This window comes from Parus major, chromosome 14, assembly GCF_001522545.3.
Source record: "Parus major isolate Abel chromosome 14, Parus_major1.1, whole genome shotgun sequence".
Classification (NCBI taxonomy): Eukaryota; Metazoa; Chordata; class Aves; order Passeriformes; family Paridae; genus Parus; species Parus major.
The window spans coordinates 6,477,910-6,504,091 of record NC_031783.1 but is presented as its reverse complement, the minus strand read 5'-3'; the positions used below and the strand labels follow the sequence as shown (position 1 = coordinate 6,504,091).

Below are 26,182 nucleotides of genomic sequence, written 5' to 3'. Positions count from 1 at the left end.
CGGGGCGCCGGGCCCGCCGCGTCCCGCGGGGAAGGGGCGGTTCGCCGCCGTGCCGGTACCCTCGGGAGCTACAGGTGTCCGCAACCCGCGGGGTCCGCTCCCCGCGGGATCTGCTCCCCACGGGGTCCGGCCGCCGGTCCCGTCCCGCCGCCTCCGCGTGGCTTCTGCGGCGACTTTGGCCAGGCACAAATAACTACAAATGCCCGTGCGGAGGGGTGCCGATACGCACCGTCTGATCAGCTCGTGTGAAAGCATAGCCGGAAAAATCTCCTAAATCATCACAGCCATAAATAAGTCAGTTAAAATGTATGGTCTGTAGAAAGAGGAATTATTTAAACATTTCTACTTAGCCAGAATTTCCATCAACTTCTCTGCGTTTTTCTTTCAGGATGTATTTAGTGATTATAAAGCATTTCAGCTAGGACAGCATTCTTCGGCTCTGCATTTTGATTATCAAGAGCAGAATGAATGTAAGAGTGGCTTTTCAAGGACAGTAATTATTTTAACGTAACTGACAGCATTAGCCTACTTCAGCCACCCAAGTGTAAACTATAATGCTTTTAAACGTGGATTTTATTTAGAAGCTCTGTTTAAACTATAAAGTGAAGATTTAGAATATATGTTGATTTTGTCCGTGAATTTCTACTTTTCCTCTCATCTTTGAAAGAAGATCTTACAAAACATAATATTGAGGGTAGTAAGATGATGTAGACCTGAATACTTGATACTATCATTGTTAGTAAGAAGAGACCTATTTTCAAGTAAAGTGAAAATAATTTCTAGTTTTTTGTACAAATAGCAAATTTAGAATAATGACAGACATTTCTCTATAATGTGTCCACTTTAGTCTGAAATACAGTGAAACAGATAATTAATAACTTTACATACTTTGAGAAGAAATCTTAATAGGTATTTTGAGTGCTGGATCTAACAACTGTTACTCTGTATCATTTTATAGACACTTAGAAAAGGTACTCCTTACCTGCTTGATAAATAGTTCTATAATATTAATATTATAGCTAAAGTATTCATAAAAACAGTTAGTATCTGTTAGCAATTCTTGCTGTCCAGAAAGTGAAGGAGGATGTATTGCAATTGGGCTATAATGTTCTCTTTTGATTAATCTGAAAACTACCCACTCTAGAAGCAATGTCTCAGTTGATTGGGCATATCTTACAAAGATACTTTACTTACAAATTGAATCTTGGAAGGCTGTGGTTCCAGAGTCGGGGTTTTGGGGGCGAGATGAGCTTATGTTTTATCCAACTGGCCCACAAAGTCCCGCTTTTGGTGGTCACTTTGTTCTGCAAAAGAAAACAGCACATTATGGCTCTTACATTGGACAGTAAACTTAGTAGTAAACTACTGCTGCAGGCTATTATACACTTTAAATAAATAATCATGTTCTAACTTTAATGTTGTCTTCAGCAATAAAATGTGGATAGAAAATACAATAATTTTGAAAGTTAAACATAAAAGTTTTCTAACTGTTGGTGGTGTTTTTCTCTTAAAAAGCCAGCAAAAGCTGAAGAAAAAGTCACCTTTCAAAGGGTGGTACTGAAATATTGGTGAATTGGGAGAAAAGATGGTCTCAAGAAAAGAGAGGCTTTCTAAACCTTGAAAAATCTTTTAAACGCTGGTGGCATTTGTATTGTCAATCCCTGCCTCATTTTTTTTTTTTGCTCACGATGTTATAATCAGTTATAATCAGTTATAATGTATCTCTTGAACAAGCTGCTGCTTCATGTGTGTCTGTGTGTGTCTACCTGTGTACAGTCTGTATCTATGATTCAATTTAAAGACTGCTAATTTTTGAACTGGTAAAAGTTGTGGAATATATTATTGGGAGTAAGGCAGTGTAAACCTAAGCTTGGTAGAGCTGTTTAAGTTCACGTTATTTGCATTTTGGTATCAATATACTAAAGAATTTAAGTATTATATTTACTTAAAAGTTACACAGCTGTACTTTCCTCATGTGATTCTTGAAATTTTTGAAAATGCTGGTAGAAGCACTGAACTTTCTCGTGGTTCCAGATATACTGCACAGATATTTAACACTGATGAACACATGATACACAATGTAACTTATACAATGTTTCACATATACAGCAAATTCACACAACATACATGCAGGAGCATCCTCTCATTTGGTGTAAATGTGTCTGTCATAGTTTTGACATTTAATGCCAGCTAATAACCTGTGTAAGCTACACATAAACATCCAGACATTCACACTGTGGTCACATTGTCATTACAGTCCAGTTAATTTTAAGTGTTGACCTACACAGACTGAATCAATTTGAGTATTTCAAAAAGGCCTGGAAATTCAGCTGAAATGAGACTGACACACTGTTAAAGCAAACTTGTTGGCATGTGATTTATCATATGACTAGATGCAGGATCTGTACATTTATGCAAATGAATATCAAGATGAATTATCAAGATTTTTCTATAGAATTCTCACATTTTACATTTTATAGCAATATAATTGCAACACAAGTGAAATAGGATGTATCCAAGCCTCGGTGCAACAAATTCCTCACTTGTTTAAGACTGAAATCTGATTTGGAGGAGCTTAGGTCAGAACTGTGGTGCTGATATGCTTTTTAGCTACTATTTTCCATGAAATAATACTGTTCAGAAGCAGCATTTATGAAAGGTTAAATTTTAATAAGCCAATTAATTTAAAAATTTAACCATAGAAATTTTTTTATTTTTGAATTTTACTAGAGTATATTAGTACTTAGTTTGTTAATACATTCCAGACCTGTCCAATCTTCCTAGTTGTCAGATTTGGATTGGTTTAATTCCTGTGGTCTTTTCTCTAGTATTCTGAGAATGCAAGAGCAGAGAATCAGACATAAGAAAGTGAATCAGTGTGAGGATCTTGCTTTAAGGGAAAAGAGAAACACTTATATCCAAACAGCAGCGAAGATCAGCCCTGCACTGCTGAAATACCACAGTTGCTTCTTACCAACTGTTACTTTAAAGCTCTTAAATTAAAACATAATTTTGTAGAGCTACTTCCAGTAAGATGTGCTTTATGTATCACACTTTGTTAATCAGCTACTTTTAGATTATTTTTTAAAATAGATTCTATGTGGCTCTCTACTTAGGATATATAAAATCCACTTGCATTGCTTTTAGCATCAATAACCTAGCTATAGAATTAATACACTATTTAAATGATTAATGAGCAGTGTTAAAGAACACAGTTACGCTTCTGTAGGCCTTCCTCATACAATATTTTTTTCCCATCAATAAGCTTACAGAAAGAGCTCCTGTTTGTCTCTGGTGGGCAGTAGAACAGACAATTTGCTGCTGCTATAGATAGCATGCATATATTTTAAACTTTAAATGTATGTTCATTTTGTATGTGTTACTTAAATTAATGATGATTAGACAAAACAGTGATAGATTTCCTAAACATCTGTGTTATAAAAATTTGATCTCTTTCCCTTGCACTGGTTTTCCCACCAGGTTTGCGTGCAGCTTCGGGTGCTGGCCTCTGAGCTGAGAGTCCTGAAGTGCACTGTGTATCCAGAGCATTAATAATTAAATACCTGGGATCAGTCTGTCTTGCTATTTGATATGAAAAGAGAAATTTACAGAAGATAAAAAGTAGATGGTATGTTTGTAATAAAATTAATTTTTCTTCAGATAAAAATTGTCATTAATTATTGAAAAAATAATATTTGGAAATATCAACCTCAATTATTTATTGCATTTATCATTTATAAAGTTGAAAGTCCTACTAGCTATCTTTCTATTTAGAATAAATTTAAAACTACATTTTTAGAATGACTTTTCTTCATTTTTAAGCAAACCTTTAAAAAACCAGCTTACATACACACTGAATCAGCAGAGGATTTCCAAATGGCCTAATCTGTTTACTTTCAAAATTTTATTGAAAGCAGTGAAAAGATCAGGATTTCCAGCAGAATCCTGTGGCATGGTTTGGAGATTGGTCTGGGGCCTGCATTTTCTGAAGCAAGGCTTCAACCTTTGACACCTCCTGACTGTGTTGCAACAGAAAAGTTTTGTGACTCCCCTCTGATCCAGGCACAGGAGAGAGAAGTAACAATCCCAAGTTTGGAAAATCACAGCCTGGAACAACTAACAATTTTGCCTCACTAAAGGCTACAGAATCAGTTGTCCTTTCCTAGAAAGCTATCCAGAGTTTTTTCAAGGGCAAGAACACAGACACCCAAGGTCTGATTTTTAAACTCTGCCTTGTTCTTTGCTCCTTGTTGCAGTGTCACACACCAGCACTGCTTCCCTGTGGAAAACCTGGACCTCATGCCACAAGGAAAGCCTATGCAAACACAAACCGGTACATTCAGGCATATTTTCTAAGGACATCACTCAAAAGATCATTTTACCTGCCTTGGAAATTGTATTTAGAAGCCTATGAAGCAAAAACAAAACAAAGAAGTTGTGAATTTTTTTAAGTGTGTTTTTTTAAATGGGTTTAAAAGATTAGGGGGAAAACACTGCTATCACCTGGAGCTGTGCCCATTGTGGAAGACATGGTAGAAAAGTGGTTCAGACCATGTGGCTTGAGCCTATGAAGCTTCTGGTGAAATCAATGAATTTAAAACATCATTTGCCCACTTCACAGTGCACATCAGTTAATAACTACACTAATCCCTTGCTGCAATGCTATATGCTGTTCTCAGTTAAACTGTGCAAACATGTAGGGAATTTGTAAAGGTGTAAGCATGGAAAAAAGGAATAAAGAGTTAGGAGGTTTTGCCTGTTGTTAAAATGCCCAAATAGTTCTGGTTATAGGGTTTGGGGGCAAGGACAATAATTCTGTATCCAAGAGTGAATGGATAGGGCTTATTCAGCTTGGGATTTTTTTTCAGGACCTTTCTTACAACACCTAGAGAGTAAATACACCAACAGAAATAAAGCCCCACACAATACTGAGGTAACTGGCTTTGTGAGGTAGCTGATGGGGGACTATGTTATGTTCCAGAAGGTTACCCCTGATCTCTGTCTCTCTGTTGAATATAAGGCTCTTTAATGACCACGTTTTTTAATACTGGAATCAAAATTCTCTACGGACAGGCTCCAGAGTTTTGGGGTTTTTTCCTGTTTGGAGCATACCTGCTTCTGGCTGAGCTAAAAAGTAAAAAAATTGTGTCCTGTCTGATTTCCTAGTATGCCAAATACTTACATTGTTGATATATATGAAAAACTTTTAAACAAAACTATTTTGATCTTTTCAGTTAATACTGCTAATTTTAATTTAGCTGTTAATGGGGGACACTACAATTCAACAATATAAAATAACATTAGTGCATTTTTGCTATTTGAAGTATCTCAGCTTCAGTCAGACAGTTCAAATCCTTTTACTGCAATCATGGCCTTCCTATACAAATCAATATAGAATAGTATCTAGACACTAGTTTTTTAAGTAAAGCTTTTCATTTGTAGCTTAGGACAAGGATTAAAACACACACACCCACCAAAAAATATAAAATGTGTCATCTACAACAAGGCATGTATAAAGGATTGTAGGACAAAGTGAGAAAAATAATTTCAGGATGTTTCAGGACTGGCCATATGCATCAGGAAAAATAAGTGAATGCATTAATTGTACTGAAAGGACATTTCTAGTTGTTACACATTGCTGCTGTTAAAAATTTCTGGTTTATGGTCAGAAAAATCTTGATTTTAGCTTTGATGATGCTGTTGTTTGTATTAAAGCTTTCTTTTGTAATCAAAGGCCTATTTCAAATTACACAAAGAACACACACACCTCTGTCAGTAGGTACTTGGATGCTGCTGTAAGTCAGAAGTACCTCTACTGAATTCCCTGGATCTACATCCATAAAAAATGCAAGTGAGATCATGTTAAAATTTCTGGAACCTGAGAAAATAATTTAGTTAATTTTTCATATTTTAACATGAACAAAGGGCAAATGTATTGCACAAGAAATACTATTAAATTACATGAGAAATTGAAGATTACTTTTTTCCAACAATACTATGGTATTTTATGCTTTGTGTTACAAGAATCTGTGAAGAATATGCCTGTTAGGTGCTATTCAGTGTGGATTATTTTAAAATAGTTACTTTTTATTAGGCATGCCAATTGAATGGGCATAACTTAAAGTTCAAATATGCTACCTGTTTTACTAAGGATATTTATAAATATGGATAATTTGGCTTATTAAATTTGGATTCCACTTTGTATTTCTATTCTGACTGTCCTTCTATATATATGGAAATACTGTATGAATATACTGTATATATGGAAAATTGCCCAGACAGTTCACTGGAAAATATTTTAAAATTCTTTAAAATGAAAGATGTTCTATAATTCTATTATGTATAATTTTCTTCTATAAACTAATGTTCATTCTGCCACTGAAGTATCCTTAAAAATGAGAAATGCAGGTCAACAGTTAATGATGATTATCCTGGGGTTTTGTTTTGTTTTTCTGTTGGAGATCTGAAAGAAGAAAAATTATGTTGAGTTGGCTGGGCTTCATGTAAAATGTTTTTCACTTCCCGACAAGAGTATTTCTAAGGTAGCTGCCTCAAACTCCACTTTATTGCGTGGACAGAAACATTTTATACATCCAGAGCTAATTGAATTAGAGGATCCTTGAAAAACTACTATTTTCCTATCCAGTGGATTAACAGAAAATGATGAAATCCTGATGTATTATTGGAAAGTTGTTCTAACTTAAAAATATTTTCTTTATAGTTTCATTCTTGATGTTCCACAGCATTCACCACTTCCTGCATGGCTTTTCACCGCAGGGAAAATGAGGGACTTTTGGGGGCAGATGTGTTTCCATTACACTATCATAATGCCCCTAAAAATCCTTATTGCTCTTGCAGTATTCTTCCGTATTGCTGGGCCTGGGTGAGAACTTCTTGAAGACCTATCTTATAAATACAGCTTTTCTCTAAAAACATTTTTAAAACACCACTGAGTTTTATTTTGTTTGTCTTATATTATTTTTAGTTGTGTTTACTGTTGCTTAAAATATAAATGGCAAGATACGCAACCACCTGTTGGTAAATAAATGTCATAAGTCATAAATCCAAGGGACATGCTGATAACTGCATGGGATTATGAAGAGGGATCTGTTTTGGCTTAAGAATGAGAGCTTCATTTTTTTGGTACAACTGACTTGTTTTTCACATAAGAATTTAGCATTTATGTCTCTGAAAATATGACAGATGTTTTGCAAACTAACTTGAATGACTGATGTAAGTGAGCCTCACTTAGAATTTCTACTGCTTCTGGAAACACTCATCAGGCCATTTATCAAATGCATAGATCTGTCCAGTACGTTTATTTAAATTAAATGCACCAAAATATTCAAATCATTTTTTTATACAGTCTCACAATAAAATTATGATTAAACGTGAAGAAGACATTGTGGGTTGTCTTCTATTCTTAATTCTATGCTTACTCAACTCAAAAGCTCTTTTTGTGGCCGTACCTCTTGCTGAGGCTTCTGAGGAAGGCACAATCCATTGGGAATGCAGTCATGCTCTCTGGCTCCTCCCATGAATTAAGAGATGGCCACGGTTCTCCCAGGCACGGCTTACTTCTAGGTCAGTCTTCCAGTTCTGGAAGGAGAAGGCAGAACATACACATGTAAACATAGTTTGTTGTCTGGTCTTGCAGAGCAATACATCATCAGTTTGATATGCACAGCGCTGGTAACATTTATTTCAGTAGCAGAGTGTGGGGCACACACAGTACTGTCACTGCTTTGTGTTAAATGTACTCTTGACTTTACTGAATCACTTAACAGAAATTATAGATAGTGTGGCGTGGTCCCTCTGACAGTGTCTGCTAATATCTGTAAATGCCCTTCAAAATATTTGGTGACATAGGAAAGAAACTAACTGGGTGGATTCACCAGACCACTTTAATATAAAAGTTTAATCTCCAGGGAGATGCTCTTCTTCATTCTGCTGTAGGAATGTGTCTCATTTTTCACGCAGCAAAATCTTACAGGTCAAGTCACGTACAGGTCACAAAGCAGGCTTGCTGATATGACTGAGGCTCAGAACTGCTGCTGCCCAGAGAAATACTACAGTAACAAGAAAATTCCTTTCTAGAAGAACAGACTGAGCAGTGTTGAACAATTTTATATTCACAGGTCAAAATATGCTGGAATATGTCCTTCAACATAAAACACTGCAAGATGCAACAGCATTTCAAATTAATGTATAGGCAGAGAATAGAAAACACAGTCATTACATTAATTTGAAATTTTCATATCAATATTTCAGTGATCCTGTTTGGACTACTGATCACAAGATGATCCCTAGTACCTTCTGACATAAATGGAAAGTATAACACAGACTGTCTTGAGGCTTATCCAGCCTTTATAATAACAGTTATTTACAAGGTATGAAACTAATTGAACTATTAATATAAGTCATAGAAGTTTTTTTGCATGCTTTTACTCTAAACATGCCAAGGTGTATGTTCAGCATTCTGTTTATTTCCAAGTGACACTCCTAGGTAAAGACTCTGCATCTAATTGAAAATGTTTTTAAAAAAAGCACGTAACAGCAAATATTCTGTGGAGTTCTACAGTATTAAGGACCAATGAAGGGACCGCTGCCTGAGCTACAAATTCTATCACCTTTACACAGAAGACTTATTATGAACAGAGTGATTTTTGTAAAAGTCTTTTGGAGGCTATGCTAGTCACAATCCAATGTAAAGAATACTGTAATAGATTTGAGCATTAAAACTGAACTAATTTTCTATTTTTTCCTATGTTGCCATGTAATCTTACACATAATCTTTCAAGGATATCCTTTTTTTTTTTTCCCTAGCATATGCAATCATTCATATAATTTCTTGCATGAATAACTTGTTGATTGAACAGCTGATTATTGCATATATACCTATTTATATACACATAGGTTGTTGGAAAAGTTAGATTCTTTCTGAATGTGTGCCCTGTAAATTTGTAAAAATGTATTATCATATGACACTACTTTCAAGAGAAATATATGCTTAAAGCAAGTAATCCTGACATTAAATTCAAGAATAGGATCAAAACAAGTAACATGATATTCCAGTCCCTTTTACATTTAATAGGAATCACCTGGCATATAATTGTCATTTTGTTTTATACATTTTTATCATTGAAGAATAAGCATTAGAAAATGAGAGTCAAGCACATGGTTTGAGATGTGTACTTAAACTTCTGAATTCAAATACTTGCTTCAAATTGTTTATTTAAAGTATTTAAATCATTTTGGTATGAAATCATATGTCACAAAAATCTTTGGATCCAATATAGCCTCAAAGGAAGGACTGCAAAACTCATCTGTAAAATTGTCCACTGCAGCTAACAGCACATTGGGAATAAGCTGTGAGTAGGTTTCAGTACCAAACATTTTGTAAAAGATAATATTTTTCTCTGTTTGGTTTCTTAAATATTAGCAAAGCACAGATTTCTATTAGCCTCTTCTTAGGGATTTTGATTTCTTTAAATTATAGGGCCAATAGACATCAACAGGAACAAACAAATTACTCTAAAACTTAGAACAGTAGCAAGTAGGTAATTTTTCAAGTAGAATTTCCACAGTGGAAAAGATATTAGGTATTTGCTATGTGCCAAGAAATGAGTAATATGAGAATACTTTGATTCTTTTACAAAATGGAAGAGCATTAACAGCATTTTAGTTTTTTATTATATATAAAATTCTTTATTACCAGCAGTCTCATAATAGATAAACACAAATAGAAGAAAGGATGTGCAGTTATTAAATAGGCTGAATAAGAGACACTCATTTATGTATTGAATAAGCCCGTTTCTATCTCAAGTTTTGAACTCTACCTCAGCTGTATGTACACTATTTAAAATGTGATCCAGAGTACAGAACTCGGCTGATCCATTTTAATAGTGTTTATATATTTATTTGCTACCTTATTTCACTTCCACTGTGTTAGATCCAGTTTGTTACTGAACTAAGAGAGTGTCAGTTCCACTCCAGCCCATTCTGAGGGGTCCCTGTGCAGCTCCTGTGCTGTCACCTGTGGGAAGGTGACTCTGAGCACAGGCAGCAGCTCCAGGCTGTGGCACAAGGAGGCTGCTCAGAAAAGCTCAGATAAAGCCACCTAATTCCACAGTGGGCTAGACAAAAAGGTGGGATGATGATTAATTTATTCAGTAGATAGACTTAATGGGTGAGATTACCCAATAAATAATTGACTGAGAAACTGGAATTCTTAACCAAAATTACTTTTTTGTTGACAAATGGGGCTTGGGTTATTTTTTTTTTAAGGAAAAGCCATTTCAAAATTTTCAGTACTTTTCCAATGACAGACTGTATTTTGTATATTCCTTTAAAAACAAAATCTACAGCCTTGTTGTGACTGCTGTCTGAGGCTTTTGTAGATCTCAGTTGTGAGAACAGTGCAAGCACCAAACAAGATTGCAGCAGGTTAATTTTGATTTAGAGGAAGCAATAAGATATTCCTATATGAAGCCAGGGAATCTGTGCTAGTAGTTTTTGGAGTGCTGAACTAATCCATAACAAAATTATACCATGACTGTAGTTGGCAATATGGAGAACTGAGTGAGCCCACAAGATCCCCTGACTGTAGTCCGAATCAAACATAGACTTTGAGATATAATCTGGGTTTGTACTAGATTTAGTATTTTGATAATACATATAAAATCATCTTATCTTATAGATTTATTCTAACTTGTACCAGAATGTCACAATTTTATTAAGACTCTGGGTGTGTCTAAAACCAAAAAGGCAACAAATCCCTTCTGAGAACATATCTGAAATGAAGACTCTAGAGTTCTGGTTCCAGTCTGAGCATCAGGAGGTGCATGTTGCAGCAGGAGGTTCTGGATTCAAGGTCTAGGCCCTGATTTTCCCTCTGGCCAGTGACAGGGAGGTGCCAAATACCCTGACCAGGTGAGGCCAGCGGTGCATGTGCCTGCACTTCACCTGTCAGAGGGAGCAATACAGCTGCCACCTGATTCCAGAACGTGTTTTGATCTGGAATAGTCAGCTCTGGTCTTAAACACTGTATCTTTCTGTACCAGCTCCAGTCCTATCTCCTCCTTTCCAGATTATCCAGTTAATAAACAGTAAGTTCCAAGAAGTCAAAAAACCCACCCAAAACCAGAGGTAACTCCTCCTGTCAGGAAGTAAAGATGGAGCCGCAGCTGCAATTTCCTGATAACACCCCTTGCAAACCCGGAGAGGGTTGTGTGAGTGGAAAAATGACAGCAATTAGGCAGCTCAAGCCTCTGGATTTTCGTTTAAAGCAGGACCCGGCTGTGCCTAGTGTGCAGGCAGTGTCCCAAAGGCCACCTCTGCCAGCTGTCACAGCACAGGGGCCCAGCTGGACCTGGGGGACCGCAGTCCCTTCTGCAGGGCCACCCTGTGCCTCTGTCCTTTGCACAGCAAGCACAGCACACTGCACTTTGTTATTGCTAGTCTATGGTTTCACTGACTTTTTCTCAGATGTCACCCACAAGATAGCAAGAGATGGTGAACTGCTGGATCTTGAGTTTCATCTCACCCAACTCCCAAAGAGAATTTCCTTCATCACTGTCAATAGTGGAACTGAAAAACTGCCCGCAACTGTGTTGACAAAAAAAACAGTTATGCTTTAATGACACAGTTTCAACTGATTTCACTAGAAGCTAATATGAGCAGAGAATTATTTATTATATGTACCCTTGAACAGCAAATCCACAGAGTATATTAAAATTCCTGTAATAGCAAATTTATCTCACTGCACAAAAAAAAATTTAACTTTTCTAATGAAGCACGATATTGGGTGGTATTGACATTATTATATATTTTCATCTTTTTATGGAGAGCAGAAAAATGTATTTTCCTATTCTGCCTACAGAACACTTGAAAATAACTAAATATTTTATGCTAAGGCACCAACCTATGGCAATATTAGAGCAGAAACAGGGAGTTTTAAACATATTTGGGAGATGGGGACTTCATTTCTGTTCTGTGTGATGATTCTGCATCTCCCAGTCCTGATGTACGTGTTTAACACTCGGGTATTAAAAGGTTGGAAAGAACAAATAATAAATTAAAGGTGCTGTACCTGATTTTGAAATATTTTTTAGGCTGTAAATAATTATTGCCAACCTTTAGCATCAGGAATACAGAAAAATTTGCACTGAGAAAAGGCATGGGAACAAAGAAAATAGAAGAGTAAAGCAAAGTTTCTAGACTTCAGGCCACTTGCCAGCTACTTCTCACATCAACTTTCAGTTCTGCTGCTTGCTTTGACTGTAGCAAAAAGATAAACATTTTCTTGTTGCAAGTTAACAAACACTGCCATGCGTGACAAGTTGATAAGGGGTATTACGGGTTGTATCAGGAGTTTATTAGTTCATTTGAGCAAGAGATAAACATGGTAGAAAGTTCTGATGTGCTGCTGAAAAATTAAAAATAACTAGTCAATGCCAAAAACAGTTCAGCTGAAAAAAAGGTTTCTATTCTTAGTGACTAGAGCTTACATTGCTATAGACAATTTTTCCTTCTGTTTGTAGTAAATTCCTCAATGTGTCTGCCTCCTTTGCAAACTTACACCACTGCTGAGTCTGTATTTTCAGGTGGTACAGATATAGCAGTCTGAATTCTACACTCAGAAGGAACTCAAAGTCATGGCACAACAGGCAGAATTTGGTTTAGTGATTTAGTCACTTCTGCTTGGCGTCTTTTGACATTAACTACAGATGTTGAGATCCTGTCTCTCTGTTTTTGTCTGTTGTAGTTATTGAAAACTAAATACAGTGCATTTAAGTATCCTTTGATTTAGCATTTGCCTAATTAAATTCTTGCCTGATTATTTTTCTACATGCCTTACAACAAACTGATAGCGTTTGACTCTTGATATTTTCACCAAATTTTTATTTGAACTAAGATCTGCCAAAACAAATATTAAAAATCCTGCCATATGTCCCAAATGTCACTTTTAGTTTTCTTTTTGTAAGGCAATGCAGTATAATATAAACAAGGACAAACAAAGAGATAACACAGTGATGTAGGATCAGAGTTTTCTGGCAAAACCTGGATGTGTGTATATTAACCACAGATAATAAAAACATAAGTAAAAAGGTTTTCCTAGATCGCAGGAAGAGACCTATATCCTGCACTGAAATTACTTTTTGTATCTTTTATTTTATTTAAAACTTATTTTTGAAAATTTTGGGTTTTTTTTTTCCCTTACTAAAGTAAGTACTTTAAAGTAAGTACTATTCTATAGTCCCTTTCCCCCACTAAGACAGACTTTAAGGCACCGTTGATATTTGTGGTATGCCAGTTTTTATGGCTCTAGAGAAATAATAATAACACATTTAGGAGAAAATTCTGACATTTTGTCTGGCAAATGTTGTTACACTTTGTCAAAGGCACAAGAACTTATTTTAATATCCTGTCTCACAATATGGGGTAAAAAGGACAAGAAAATTAGAAGATCAAATGTACACTTTAGCAAGATGTGATCAGTGACCAGTCAGGTAATATTTTCAGTTATTTGCAAGACTTAAATGATTCCCAGATGCCTGAAGTAGGGCAAGGGTAAGGACTAGCAACTTCTGGATTTGCTGGTTGCTTGGCACTGTGGAATGTAGGTACCTTTGCCCATTGTGTAAGAACGGTGTCCTTTGCCTTGGCTTCCCACTGGGAGCTCACTACTGAATACACTGACAGTCTTTCAGGACTTCCTTCCTCCTTCACTGAGGGCACAGTCATGGGAGGTGCATGTGCAGGATGTTTATGGAAACGAATAAAAAGTTTTACAGCAACTGAATGCTCATGAGAGAGTGTCACATATGCAGATATTTGGTGAAAGTAAACACACTCCTGTCTGTTTTGAAAGAGAAAGTGCAAGGGCTTTTCTTCCTCTATTCTTAGACATTGAATTGCATTCTGCTACAAGGCAGAAATTATTTATGTGCAGATGCTTGGCTTCCTTGAAAATATAAAGTTTTCTTGGTAGCTTATTTATCCATCATATTAATATTAGTCAACTAGGGGTTACTATTTTTGAAATTTAACTACTCTGAGGCTAATAGCACAGAAGTATTGCTATTGGCATGTTAGATATTTTCAATTTACTAAACAAGTTCAATATTTTAATAAATTATTTATCATTCAGTTACTTATGAAGTTCACAAATTTAGTTGCTTATTCTGGCTTCTTATGATTCTCCAGTCTAGAATATTAAAACTTTAGACAACAGACCAGACAGTGACATGTACATGTAAATTCAGGTGTGGGATATGGCCTTCATAAAACAGGACACTAAAATTTGAGGTCTTTTGATACAGGAGACCATTCCACTATTAAGCAACTGGTGCTAAAAGCAGTTCTAAGATTCAGAACGTGAGAAGTCTTGGAAGATGGTCTATAAGATGTACGTTTCAATTTAAGTCTTTTGTGAAGTTAAAAGCTTCTTGCAGTGCAATGAAATTCCTCCAAAGTGTGTGGTATTTAGCAGCAGCAGACCTTTGTGTTGTGACAATCAGCAGATCTCTGTTTTGTCAAAGTCTATATTGTGATAATCACCAAGTAACACATCTTACAAAATTACTGTACCTTGACTGTGGCATGAAGCAAGCAAGCAAGGATACCAATGGATCCTTATGGGAATTTATGCAGGCCTGTGCCATAAATAGCAACCTGTGGGAATGCAGGAACAAGAAGAAATGTCCCAGAGGAGCTGACTGGCTGCCTACAGGAGCACCACACTGCTTAAAGAATCAACTGTCCTCCAACTTCACACCAACTCAGCTGAGGGTATTTCCTAATAGGTCACATATGGAAAGCACAGAAAACAGACAGATAGCATTTGTATTCTGAGGTTTAAGAATATTTTGCTTGGTCTGTACTGTAAGGAGCTAATAAAATGAAGATAAAATGGAAGAGAATATTATTTGATAACATTTGTCATATATTGAATCTGCCAGATTTAATGTTTAGGGTAGAATAAAGCTCATTTATCATGAAAGATCACTTCTCTAGTACTTTAGACTCATTTTCCTGCCTAAAGCAGATATTTCTATTTTTTTTACTTTTCAAATTGGGTTCTATTAGCTTAGGTATGGTCTCACACTTCATTGCAAAATTAATCTACAAAGGCACTTCAAGGACTCCTTCATTTAAAACAATAGGCCAGCAGTATGTTCTTGTGGTTTTTGGATTATTTTTTGAGGATGCATATTGGGAACAGGCCCTGATTCTGAAACTCCTCATTTCAGAATGTGTTGTAGGGAATTCTGTTTATTTGGATGTGGAGAAACTGTTCTGAAGTAATGGCTCTGAGGTGGTGCAGCAGGAGCACTGCACAGGAATTCATCCATCTGGTGTTTATCTTTGCTCAGATAATGCACCTAATCTGCTCTTACATCATGTATTCCAGCTGTGATTAGAATTACATAGAGTTCCTTCTGAATTTTAAAAATAATATAGTATGAATTAAGAAACCTCACAGATTGTTATGAAACAGACATAAATCTTGCAATATATAAATTGCAATAAATAAATAGCACCTTTGATGCAAAGGTGCTACTTAGTTGTACTTGTAGCCTTACCTTGTACAAATATCATTTGATCCTCTACATTTAAAACTGTACATTTCCATATTGAAATTGTTTTAGTAAGAGATGTGTTAGTTAGGCATTGCTAAACACATATTATGTTCTTGAGTAATAATTCAGTCTTTATTACTGCAGTAAAAGAGCTCCAAGCCACAAGGATTGGGTAGCAAAGAGGATCTTCCCGAATCCATGCAACCCAAGTACTGTCAGAATCATTCTTCTAAGTATGTGCTGCTTCAGTATGTGGTTTTTAATCATTAAAAAGTGCAGTCTTTTGTAACTTGAAGATAAGGACTTTAATGAGAATTTTTGTGAATGTATTACTTTCCTGTTATAATACTTGGAACGCTTTGTTAATCCTATGTGCCCTAAATCAGGACATCCTAGTAAAGCAGTAAATGGAATGTAAAGATGAATGGAACTGAAAGAACGTCCTCTTCTATGGAAAGAAAATACTACAGAGCTGAATGGTAAGTTCTTTACAGAGACATATAAACTGAGGAGAGTATTAGAAAGAACTCCTACAGAGCATGACTAGTTTAGTTATTAGTGAAGTAACAAATTTAAAAAAAAAAATCTTTATCAAGTGATTTTTGATTATATGGAAGTACATTATCTGTAGTATAAATTAAATATCTGTTTCTACTTAATTTTTAGATTTACAGCCATATGGATTGTTAGCCAAGATCTAAATGTAAGTGATTAAAATAATGAGCAAACATTTCAGAATGCAGGTAATGTATTGTACTTGGTTCTATCTCACAGCAACAAATTATCACTTAAGGACCAAGACCTAACCAGTACCTATTTAGTTATATATAGCTATATATACACATTTCTGGTTTCCTTTAGTAGATGCAAAGGAAATACTACCCCTCTTCCATAAAACCCACATTTTAATGTTTTTAGGGTGACTTAAAAGCTTAACGCCCCTAAAGACTGTGTCTGATTTTGTAGGTAAGTTCAGATTCAGAGTTGAATCTTTCAAAACTCAGCAAATTCCTCTTTGAGTCTTACCTACCTTAGATGCTTATAATGTGAGAGGATAAATAACTATTTGACAGTACCATTACTCTTCACTGATAAACAGTCCTCTTGTTTATCATGATCCCTAGATTTTAGACACTCATAGTAAGGAAGGATTATTTATCCTTAAAGTCACTACGTTCCTTAGAGGATTAAAAAATGAAAAGTCAGCACATCATTTTTCTTACATACAAGATCAGAAGAAATCCTGAAAAAAGGGAGTATTCTAATATTGTCTCATTGTGGCTGCTTATTCTATTTATGACACCACTTTATAAGCTGGACAAATCTATTCCTGCAACCTACAGATACTCTGAATGACAAAATAAAATTGAACATGAATATAGAAAACATCATGCATTTATCATGCAGAAATAATTTCCACTTATAAACACATTCTAAATTGAACTAGACAAGGCTAATATCACATAAAAAATAAAGCAACTAGACATTTAACTCACAGGAAGTAATATGATCAAAGATAAAGTCTAAATGACAAAACAGTCAGTTATTGTCTCGGTAAAATTGTCACTAAGATTTTTGTGTCATTATTATCATATTTATAAAACATTCACAGTATAAAAGTATACATTAAACACTGTGTTGTAAAAATCCCTGTGGTATTAGTCAAAAAACCCAGCAGAAACAGGAGTCTCTATTACTTGACATCTCTAAAAGGCTTTGAAATCAGAAACTGATCTGCACAACCATAAGTTTAGCATGCCTTTAAGTAAGTAGACTCAAAAGACCGTTTTGCTTCTAATGAAATACAACAAAATATTCTTTTGACAGAAAATTCTGTTCTGAGTCCCTATTTCTATATTTCAACCTAAAAATCACTTTTATAAATTACAAGTGTCACATAGATCAGCGTGAATTAAAAAAGAAATCTCAATTTATGAAAAGAGTCTTGATTTGAATAAGCTGTTTTGCTTTTAAATCAACTGGAAACCCAAACCAAATTCCCTTTAACACCTTCAGTGTGTCTAAACTGATTTTGGTTTCATTTCAACAAAGCAAATAGTACTGGTGATAGGCAATGACATGGAACTCAAGAGATTTTGGTCGTGATTCTTGCAGAATCTGGAGAATTAGTAAGTCTGAAGTATGTGAAACCAGTACAACAGTGAAGGATTTATCCAGGCTAACAGTTTCATGCCTAATTATATACCAAACTGAAAAGTTTTTCTATATTCATAAAACTAAAATCCCAATTCGTACAACCGTGCTGAACAGGAAGAGTTCCTCTCTTATTAAATGCAGAGTGATTAAATATTGGAGACTAAATGCTGGTTGATAAAAATGGCTGGTGCCTGTCCCAGAGGAGGCTCTCTCTGGAACACAGACTGATAGCTGGATTAACACGCTGAATAAATAAGGATGATGACCTTCTAGATATTACTACTGGCAATTTTTTTGTACTCATTCCTCTGGAATACTCCTATTGTTTTAGGAGGAAAGGACACAACAAATCAACCATAAATCCTATGCTTAATTCCACATTTAAACTGGCTCCTCTGCTGCAGCAGGAATTGCCACTGTAATGAGAAATTGTGTGTGTGAGGGCAGCATCCCACGGCTGTGTATCTGTACTTTATACCAAACACTGCCTGGGCTGGGGTGTGACCACAGGCAAGAAGGAGATTGCTTGACTTTCTTATAAAAAGGCATGTTGCCTGATAACTGGAAAATTATTTTTTCATTATTTCAGTAGCTGGACTAAATAAAAAGCTGTTGTGATGTAATCCCAGAGATGCATCTCAGGTACTTGCTTTGAGCTGCAGAGCACTGTCAAATGACTAGGATAATCCAGAAATCATCTAGGAAAACTCCATTTTGTCCTTAAAACTTAGGTTCAGAAGTACTGCTTGTGATTTATTATGGTGTCATTTCACACTTTGCACAAGTAACTGATTCCATGTTTCAATTATACAAATATACATTTTTGCTCAATATTTATACTCTTCATACATACCCTTTATTAATATAACTCTTACTCCCTATCTTAGAATGGTTTTATACCTGTAGCATAAATTTTATCCATAAGCAAATGATAGAATGAATAATGTAAAAAGCACATTTTCAGTTCAGCCACCTTAAACAATCACCTACATGAATCACTGGGGTTACTGACAGAGAACAATGTAATACAGTTTGCTGTAAGGTCTTTAAATTCTTGGATTGAAGTTTTCTGGCAAAACGTTCCCTAGCTTGAATTAACTGTGATAACCACTTATTCACCAAAACAAAGAAGTATACATTATACATACACAATTCCATCAGAATTCCTCAAGTCTTTACCAGCATGGACAAATTGTAATGGAAAAACTTTAAAGGATTTAGTGGAAAAGGCAGGCTCCATTGTTAGCCTAAGAGTCTGTACTAAAATTAAATAGTTTAGTTAAAATACATAGGACAAGCCTTCATAGTGCCCTCTGCACTCAGCTTGACTGCAGCCAATACTGTTAATCCTCTAATGTCATAAATACTGTAGGAAAGACATGCTAATAAAAAAGACAGCACTGACACCATTTATCATGTATAGAAATATATAAATACTGCGAAATCTCTCACTTTTACAAGAAAATCAGCTTTACAACAGTTTTCTGAGAGAACTGACTATAATTTCACTGCAAAAAATATTTATACTCTGAAAATAAAAATATTTTTAAATAACACATGGCTTGAGTTATCATTGTTATATCTATGTCAGATTTTAATGAAAGACTTATGGATGTGTTATTAGTGTTCCTGCTATCTGTTGTGTTTTTGGGAAGGTTTGATTTAGTATTGAAATATGCTCCATTTGAAAAATGCATTTCAGCCTAATTGTCAGAGCTTTGTAAACCTGGATTGGTTTGATATCTAAAATGCCTTATAGCAGGGAAAAATGGGGATCTCCTAATTAAGGCAAATTACAATGAGATTATTCAAATCAACTACCGTTAACAAAAATGCCCAAGTTACTTATAGTTAGAAAAGGTTTAGAAAATAGCTGTTCTCTGATACAAGCCTGCTCCAGAGCTCTCTGTAGGGAACCCCACTCTGTTTGTGGAATTTAAGGGAACTGGTGGAATTTACAATCTATACATCACATTCCTAAAATGTTGATAAAGACTGAGTTTCAGTTACTTATATCAAATTTTTAAAGGTTGTCAAAATAAATTCTGCAAAGCAAAACTCCGCAAAATGCAGCATTGGTTTTACAATAATCTCTATTTTCCAGGTATTTGTAAAATTGCTCAGCACATTTCCAATTATGAAAAAATCCTTTATAATTTTGAGTTACGGATAGTGGCAATACTCATAAAGAAGCAGACAATAAGTATAGTGGTGGTTTTGGCTCCAAAATCTAAATCCTAAACCTGTATAACACTGTAGAAGTAGTTTTTATTTATGATATATAAATGTGTTATTCTTCCCTGTGCAAAGTGTGCTTTTGCAAGAAGTCCTGTAATCTTCATTGAACATAATTCAGTGATGGAACTCCATAGAGGAACAGGACTGCTTGGATACAATGCCATGCAGAACTGAGGAATTTTTATTCTTTTTATTCAACAGAAAATAAATAAAGTACATTTTGCTATTGTTTTACATTGCTTTTGGGAAAATTAAAATATATAAATTTTGTCATAATCCTCATTTTGCTTATTCTTTTCTTATGGGAAAAATATTCTATTATTTTATTTGTTTAAATAAAAAGTTATTTAAAGCTGTGTTGAAAAGTGAGGTAATTCGTGTCCATACAATGTCAGGATTATGTATATTCTGTATATTTAGATATTCACAATTAATATAACTTTGGAATAAAACATGAATGAAATACTTTTTCTAATACAAACTGTACAGATTTTTGAAAGATTATAAAACCTTCAAGGGGGCACTTTTGTCTGGGGCAGACACCTTCTTGCACATACATTGATTATAGGAATGGATGCTAGTAATTAAAATATCTCCAGCTAATAGTACCAAAGATACAATTTATAATAGTAATGGAATTTGTTGTATGTACTGCTATGGATTATATTTTTCATTGTATGACTTTTTTATTTCAACCACAATTCAACAGGATGGCAAAGGAAGGTGTGAATACATGTAAATGTGAGATGTTGTGACTAAGCACAGGAGTGTAATGATGGGAAATCTTTCCTACAAATCAACTCTTTGCATGAAGCTTTGAATATATTTCCGCCACAGAGCTCAAACCAACCCCCTGATGTAATATTAAAGTGAGTGGCCTCTCTGTGTATGTCTCTTACATCATTGTTCCTTATAACTGCTTTGTATGATACAAGACTGTACAGAAAAGAGTTTGCTGTGACCCCACTTCTGCAGTTCCCAAAAAAGCTACCACTGAAATTCTCAAATGCCTGCCAGAAATTTCAGTATTGGGAAGGGTAAGAAATTTATCAGCATGGTTTTTAAAGAAGCCAAGAGCATCTTCAGTTACTTACAGTGATTACATTTTTGCCTGCTGATATTCATCTATTCTTAAAAAGAAATGAAGGCAATATGTGTTTTACTTTCATCATGCTTGTGACTGCAGATTCCAGTTTAAAAAGTGATGATAGTTACAGCTTTTGTACTTTCATTTTCCCCTTCAATTTGTCAAATGCAGTGAGATGGAGCACTAAAAAAAAGGAGAGAAGAATAGAGGTGGTGAGGCATCTAAATATAACCAAGATTGTTTATGTCAATGAGCTCTGCAAAAGGATAGTGTATTTATGTGATTGTCTTAGGGAGTTGGTTTGCAATGCTCACTTATACTGTGCATCCCTTATTGTTCATATTTCAAAGGGCTTTTTTTTTTTCCAAGGCTCTAAGCATACAGATCAATAGTTAAATTATTAACTCAGTTGTGGAAATTGAAGTATTGAAGCTGACTGACTCTTCCAAGTCAATATTTACTACTAGAAGGATTAGATTTCATGTCATCCCTCCAAATCTTACATCCAGAATTGTCCACCTACCACACTGTGACAAATGTTGGTGTGTTTGGGTTTAAGCACTTAGTACCCAGGGAAGAACAATCAGACAAATGACTACAAATTTCTTAAGGATAACTCAGATGTTGAACATAAAACCCCCTCACATTTCATGTTACAATTCTCCTCACTACCATTTCTCAGGAATGTTCTGATTCATCCCTGTGGAACACTATATGCTGCAGTTTAACTTTGTATCTCTACATGGTACCAGCAACGTGCCAAAACAACAATTTCCCTACAGCCTGCGTATTGCTCACTCCTAAACTAAACCATCCTGTCTGCTCCCATCCCTGCTGTCTGTCACAATTATGACTTTTTGTAAGATAAGAAAATCCCATTTTTACCACTGGAAAGCCAGGCTGCTTAGGTCACAAGATTCTCTTGGCTTAATCCTTGCGAATGAATCATGAACTTTCCCTAATAAGTACCGGCATTCTTCAGATGATCAAGCTAGCTTATGAAGGCTTCCAGAGCTTTCCACATTAATTATCACCATGTTTAAAGGATCCAAAGCAGCAGCTAATTAAGAATTATTAAGACTATAAATTGTTTATTCTTACTTTTTCTTTCTGTCCTCTATTCCTCACTCTTATGTGGGTTGATATTGTAAATGGCAATAATACAATTCAGTTAAAAGAAAACAACATCTGATAAGGATTATGAAAAATATAAATTGAACTGAAATTAATGATGTGACAAATTGGTTGCTTTCTACACTAGAACAGGTCAAAAGTAAGCTACACATGACCACAATTTCAGTTCAGAAAATTCACACTAATTATCAGAAAATTGTAAGATAACCAGACTAATAGTAAGCCCCTACGCTGCAAATAAATGACTTACAGCTTCTGCAAAAGTTGCAGAAGCACACACACTATTGAGAAGTCATAGTAAATACCATGTTATTAAATAAGTATTTTGTTAGAAATAAATAAGATGAAGACTTTCAAAAGAAAAAATAAACTATTTCTTAACATTTGAAAGTGGAAACAGAATATTCACTCTAGATTCAGAGTACAGAGAATTGTTGAAATCAGTCTGGACTTCTAAGTACTTTCAATCTGGTAATGTGACAATCCTGGGCACCTCATGAAAAAAATTATATTCTTGCACCAAATTCAGATACTAAGTCTAGTAAAAGTAGAACAATTAAAAGCCTAGTCAGTTTAGCTACCAAAAAGATGTATTTTTTTTATCTTTTACCAGGATGAGCATATCTAAATAAAGACTGGGTAAATTCCTCAAACACTGTTTTAAGTGTAGCACAGCATGACAGGAAAAAAGTGTATTTTATATTTGGAAAAAAAAAAAAAAAGGAGATTTGTACTTAGCTGGTAGTTAATTAACAACATGTATAGGTGAATCAATTATATATGTATGAATAACAGGATACACCCAAGTCATAGTCATAAATCCTTTGGGAACTTCTGTGAAGACAGTAAATATTTTTACAATAGCAGTGATTAAACCTGAAAATGAAAGGAGAAAGCCCTGAAAGGAAATCAGAAATGAGTCAAAATCATTAGTGGTTACTCTCATATTTATCATCCAAAGTGAGTCAAAATCAGCAGGCGTTACTCTCATATTTATCATTATATAAACTGTGTAAGAATGCAGTCAAGAGGAAAAGAAGAAATAAGATGAAAAGAACAAATCCATCTTTAATATTCTTTCCAAAGAAAGAACACTTGAGAGGAGTACTGAAATTTGAGAATAGTACTACTAAAAGTAGCATTAAATAGAAAATTCTTCTTTAAGCACTCAAATGAGTTCTGAAAAAGAACTAAAACCAGTGGAATAACATTCCAGTTTGTTTTCCAGACAAATCCTTTGAAATCAAATTCAGATACTGTACGTAGATATTTACAAATTTTTAAAATGCACAAAAATATCATAAAGGTTCCGTACAGCCCTTTTTTGAAGCATAATTCAGTGATATACTTGACCAAGTGACTAGCTAAACATGAGTCTTGCTTCCAAGGACTTGCATAATTTAGCACCCAGGTTCAGGAAATGACTCTAAGTAATACCAGCCTGATTCAATAAACTATTTGAAGACACAGGGTACTGGGCATTGAATTTAATGTTTGCTATGTCTATAATAGAATAAACAGAATCTTACTCCAGAATGAAGGTGTCTCTGCAGAAAAAGAAACATTTTCTAGTAACTGTTTTTCTGACAGAATACAGTATACAGAAATCAGGCAGAAAATATAACATCTCTGGGTAGAGATCTATGCCATCCCTGTCTTAAAAAAACATTATTTGTTACGGATAAGCTCAAGCCACTTAAGTAAGAGCTACACAGAGATAATCAACACTTCTGGTAAAAAACGTTCCTGTATTTTTTCAGATTTAGTGAAAAACACTGCAAAGCTTTATAAACACTTCATAGCATCGTGCAAAAATCTAAATTAAAATTTTACACTTCCACTTTGCTGAGTGTTTAGAGGTGAAGTTTAAAGTTCTCCAGAAGCTGTATTATTTGATTGTTAATTCTTTTTGTCCTGTTTCTCACTACCTCTGAAAATATTTTAGGTTTTCTTTTATGGAAGGGTAAAAAATGTGCAGAAACTGTTTCACAATTCATATTAAAAAAAAAAACCCAACTCTAAAGCCATGCTTTCAACAAAACACAGCATAACATCTTAATCTAATAAAGTACTGCCCTACTTTCTGATTTGCAGACCTCAAAACAGGAATTTAAATATTTTACTTTGGCACTAGGGCAATTATTTCCTAAAAAAAAAAAAAAATTGAAAAAAATTACCTTTCTTGGTACTCCTTCCAGTCCTAGAAACTGCAGAACCAGAAACTGTTTGGAGATGTGACAATGTACATGATGCAGATCAGTAACAGGAGCCACATTCAATTACTGTTCTACAATGGCATTAAGTAATTGGAAAGGACAACAGAAAAGAAACCTTTCCAATGCTGGTTTTTCCTTTGGATGAAATGAGCTTGTGTAGATTATAAGGCCAGAGTACAGGCATCCTAAGAAGAATCTGTTTCTATCTTCCATATACTGTACAAATAGAAAAATAATGATGTATCTAAGCAAAGATACTTTTTATATATGAAGACCAAATTATTAATAAAACTATTTTGAGATAGCTTTAAAAGCAACAATGAAAAAAAATAAAGGTAAGCATATAGGAAAATGTGAGATGGTTTTGAATGCTAGACAGGTATACAAATTATTTCCTAAAACTTCTATCAGTTACTATAACTGTGTCATTCTTTGTGGCTCATCTTTACCCAGAGTGCTCCATCATTGATCCAGCGCAGATTGTTGATTAATTCTTCACATTCTCTGTGTATGCCTATATTAAAGTATTGAAAAGTAAAGCTATTCAGGGCTTACACCATCTTTCTTTTCAGTCAGTAGTTGCTTCTCTTATTTGTTTTGTTTAATCTCTCAAAAGGACAAGGGAAGGATAACAATAGATTTTCTCTCAAAGAGTACTGCTCATAAGATATGATCTCTACTTCCAAGTATTAAATTCAACTTCATATATGCAGTGATCAATAGATATGAACTTCATGGGGCAGTAGGGTAGTAAGGCTACATCAATTAAACTCAACAATAAGTCACAAGGACTGCTGGTGGCTGTTCTCTCTGCCCTATAGGTTTTCTCTTGCTTGATTTACCAGTAGATTTACATTATAAACTTGATTTTTTTCTTAGGCATGTAATATATTTTAATATAAAAGTTCAGCAATGGCAACTGCATCAGTTTAACATTCAGCACTTATCTCTTCTTCATGATCTTCATTTATCTACCTTATTTTTTATCAGATAATGCATATGTATATGCATAGGATTCTTACCACGTTACCTTACTGCTTATGATTTAAAAGCAAATGAGTTAATTTTTTCTTCATAACAAAGAATGCAGCATGTTATTTTTATGTACCACTAGAAGAAAACTGATAAAGAAGAAATAAAGCAAGGAACAGAAAAACAAAGTGAGAAATTAAATCCAAGTTTCTAATGCAGCAATGTAATGCCAAGAAACTGCTCCAGAGAAAATTAGTAACTGCCAGCTTTTCTACCTGTTGCCAAGAAAATGTTGCTGTGTTCACTGATCCTGTAATTAAGCTGAGTATGTTCTGAAACAACTTCTTCTGAATTGTGCCATCTTCTGTGAAGGGGGAGGGAGCTTCATTCTTATAATACACCAATAGAAAGGTGGTTCTTCTCTAAAAATTAGGTAGAAGAGCAAGCTTGGTTTAAACTTGTACACACATTCTTTGAAGAGAATAAATAACATTTGGAAAGAGAAATCATACTGTGTACAGACCTTTGGCGGGAAGCACAGGACTGTAATCTGCATCATTCAAAATACTCACAAGCAGGGCAAAAACTTTTATTAGTTATCCTTTAATATCCTGTAAAAACAGCAGTCTTGCTGACTTCTGCTGTTTTATCTATATTTTAAAATGTGAGTTATTAATTGTCATGTCTTGTAGCAGTTTCTTGCTAGGATTTTAATGTTTAAGTTACTGCAATTACCCATGCCATTCAAGGTATTTGTATACAAGTATGTCAATAAGCCAGATCATACCAGTATA

At 34.9% G+C, this 26,182-nt stretch overlaps 1 long non-coding RNA gene across 1 annotated transcript; it reads left to right on the top strand.

The window, feature by feature from the left end:
* The first annotated feature begins 23 nt into the window (after positions 1-23).
* On the top strand, positions 24-26,182 carry LOC107211025. The gene is made up of 2 exons (XR_001524066.3): positions 24-16,063; positions 16,251-26,182. It is a non-coding gene; the product is annotated as an uncharacterized LOC107211025 (long non-coding RNA).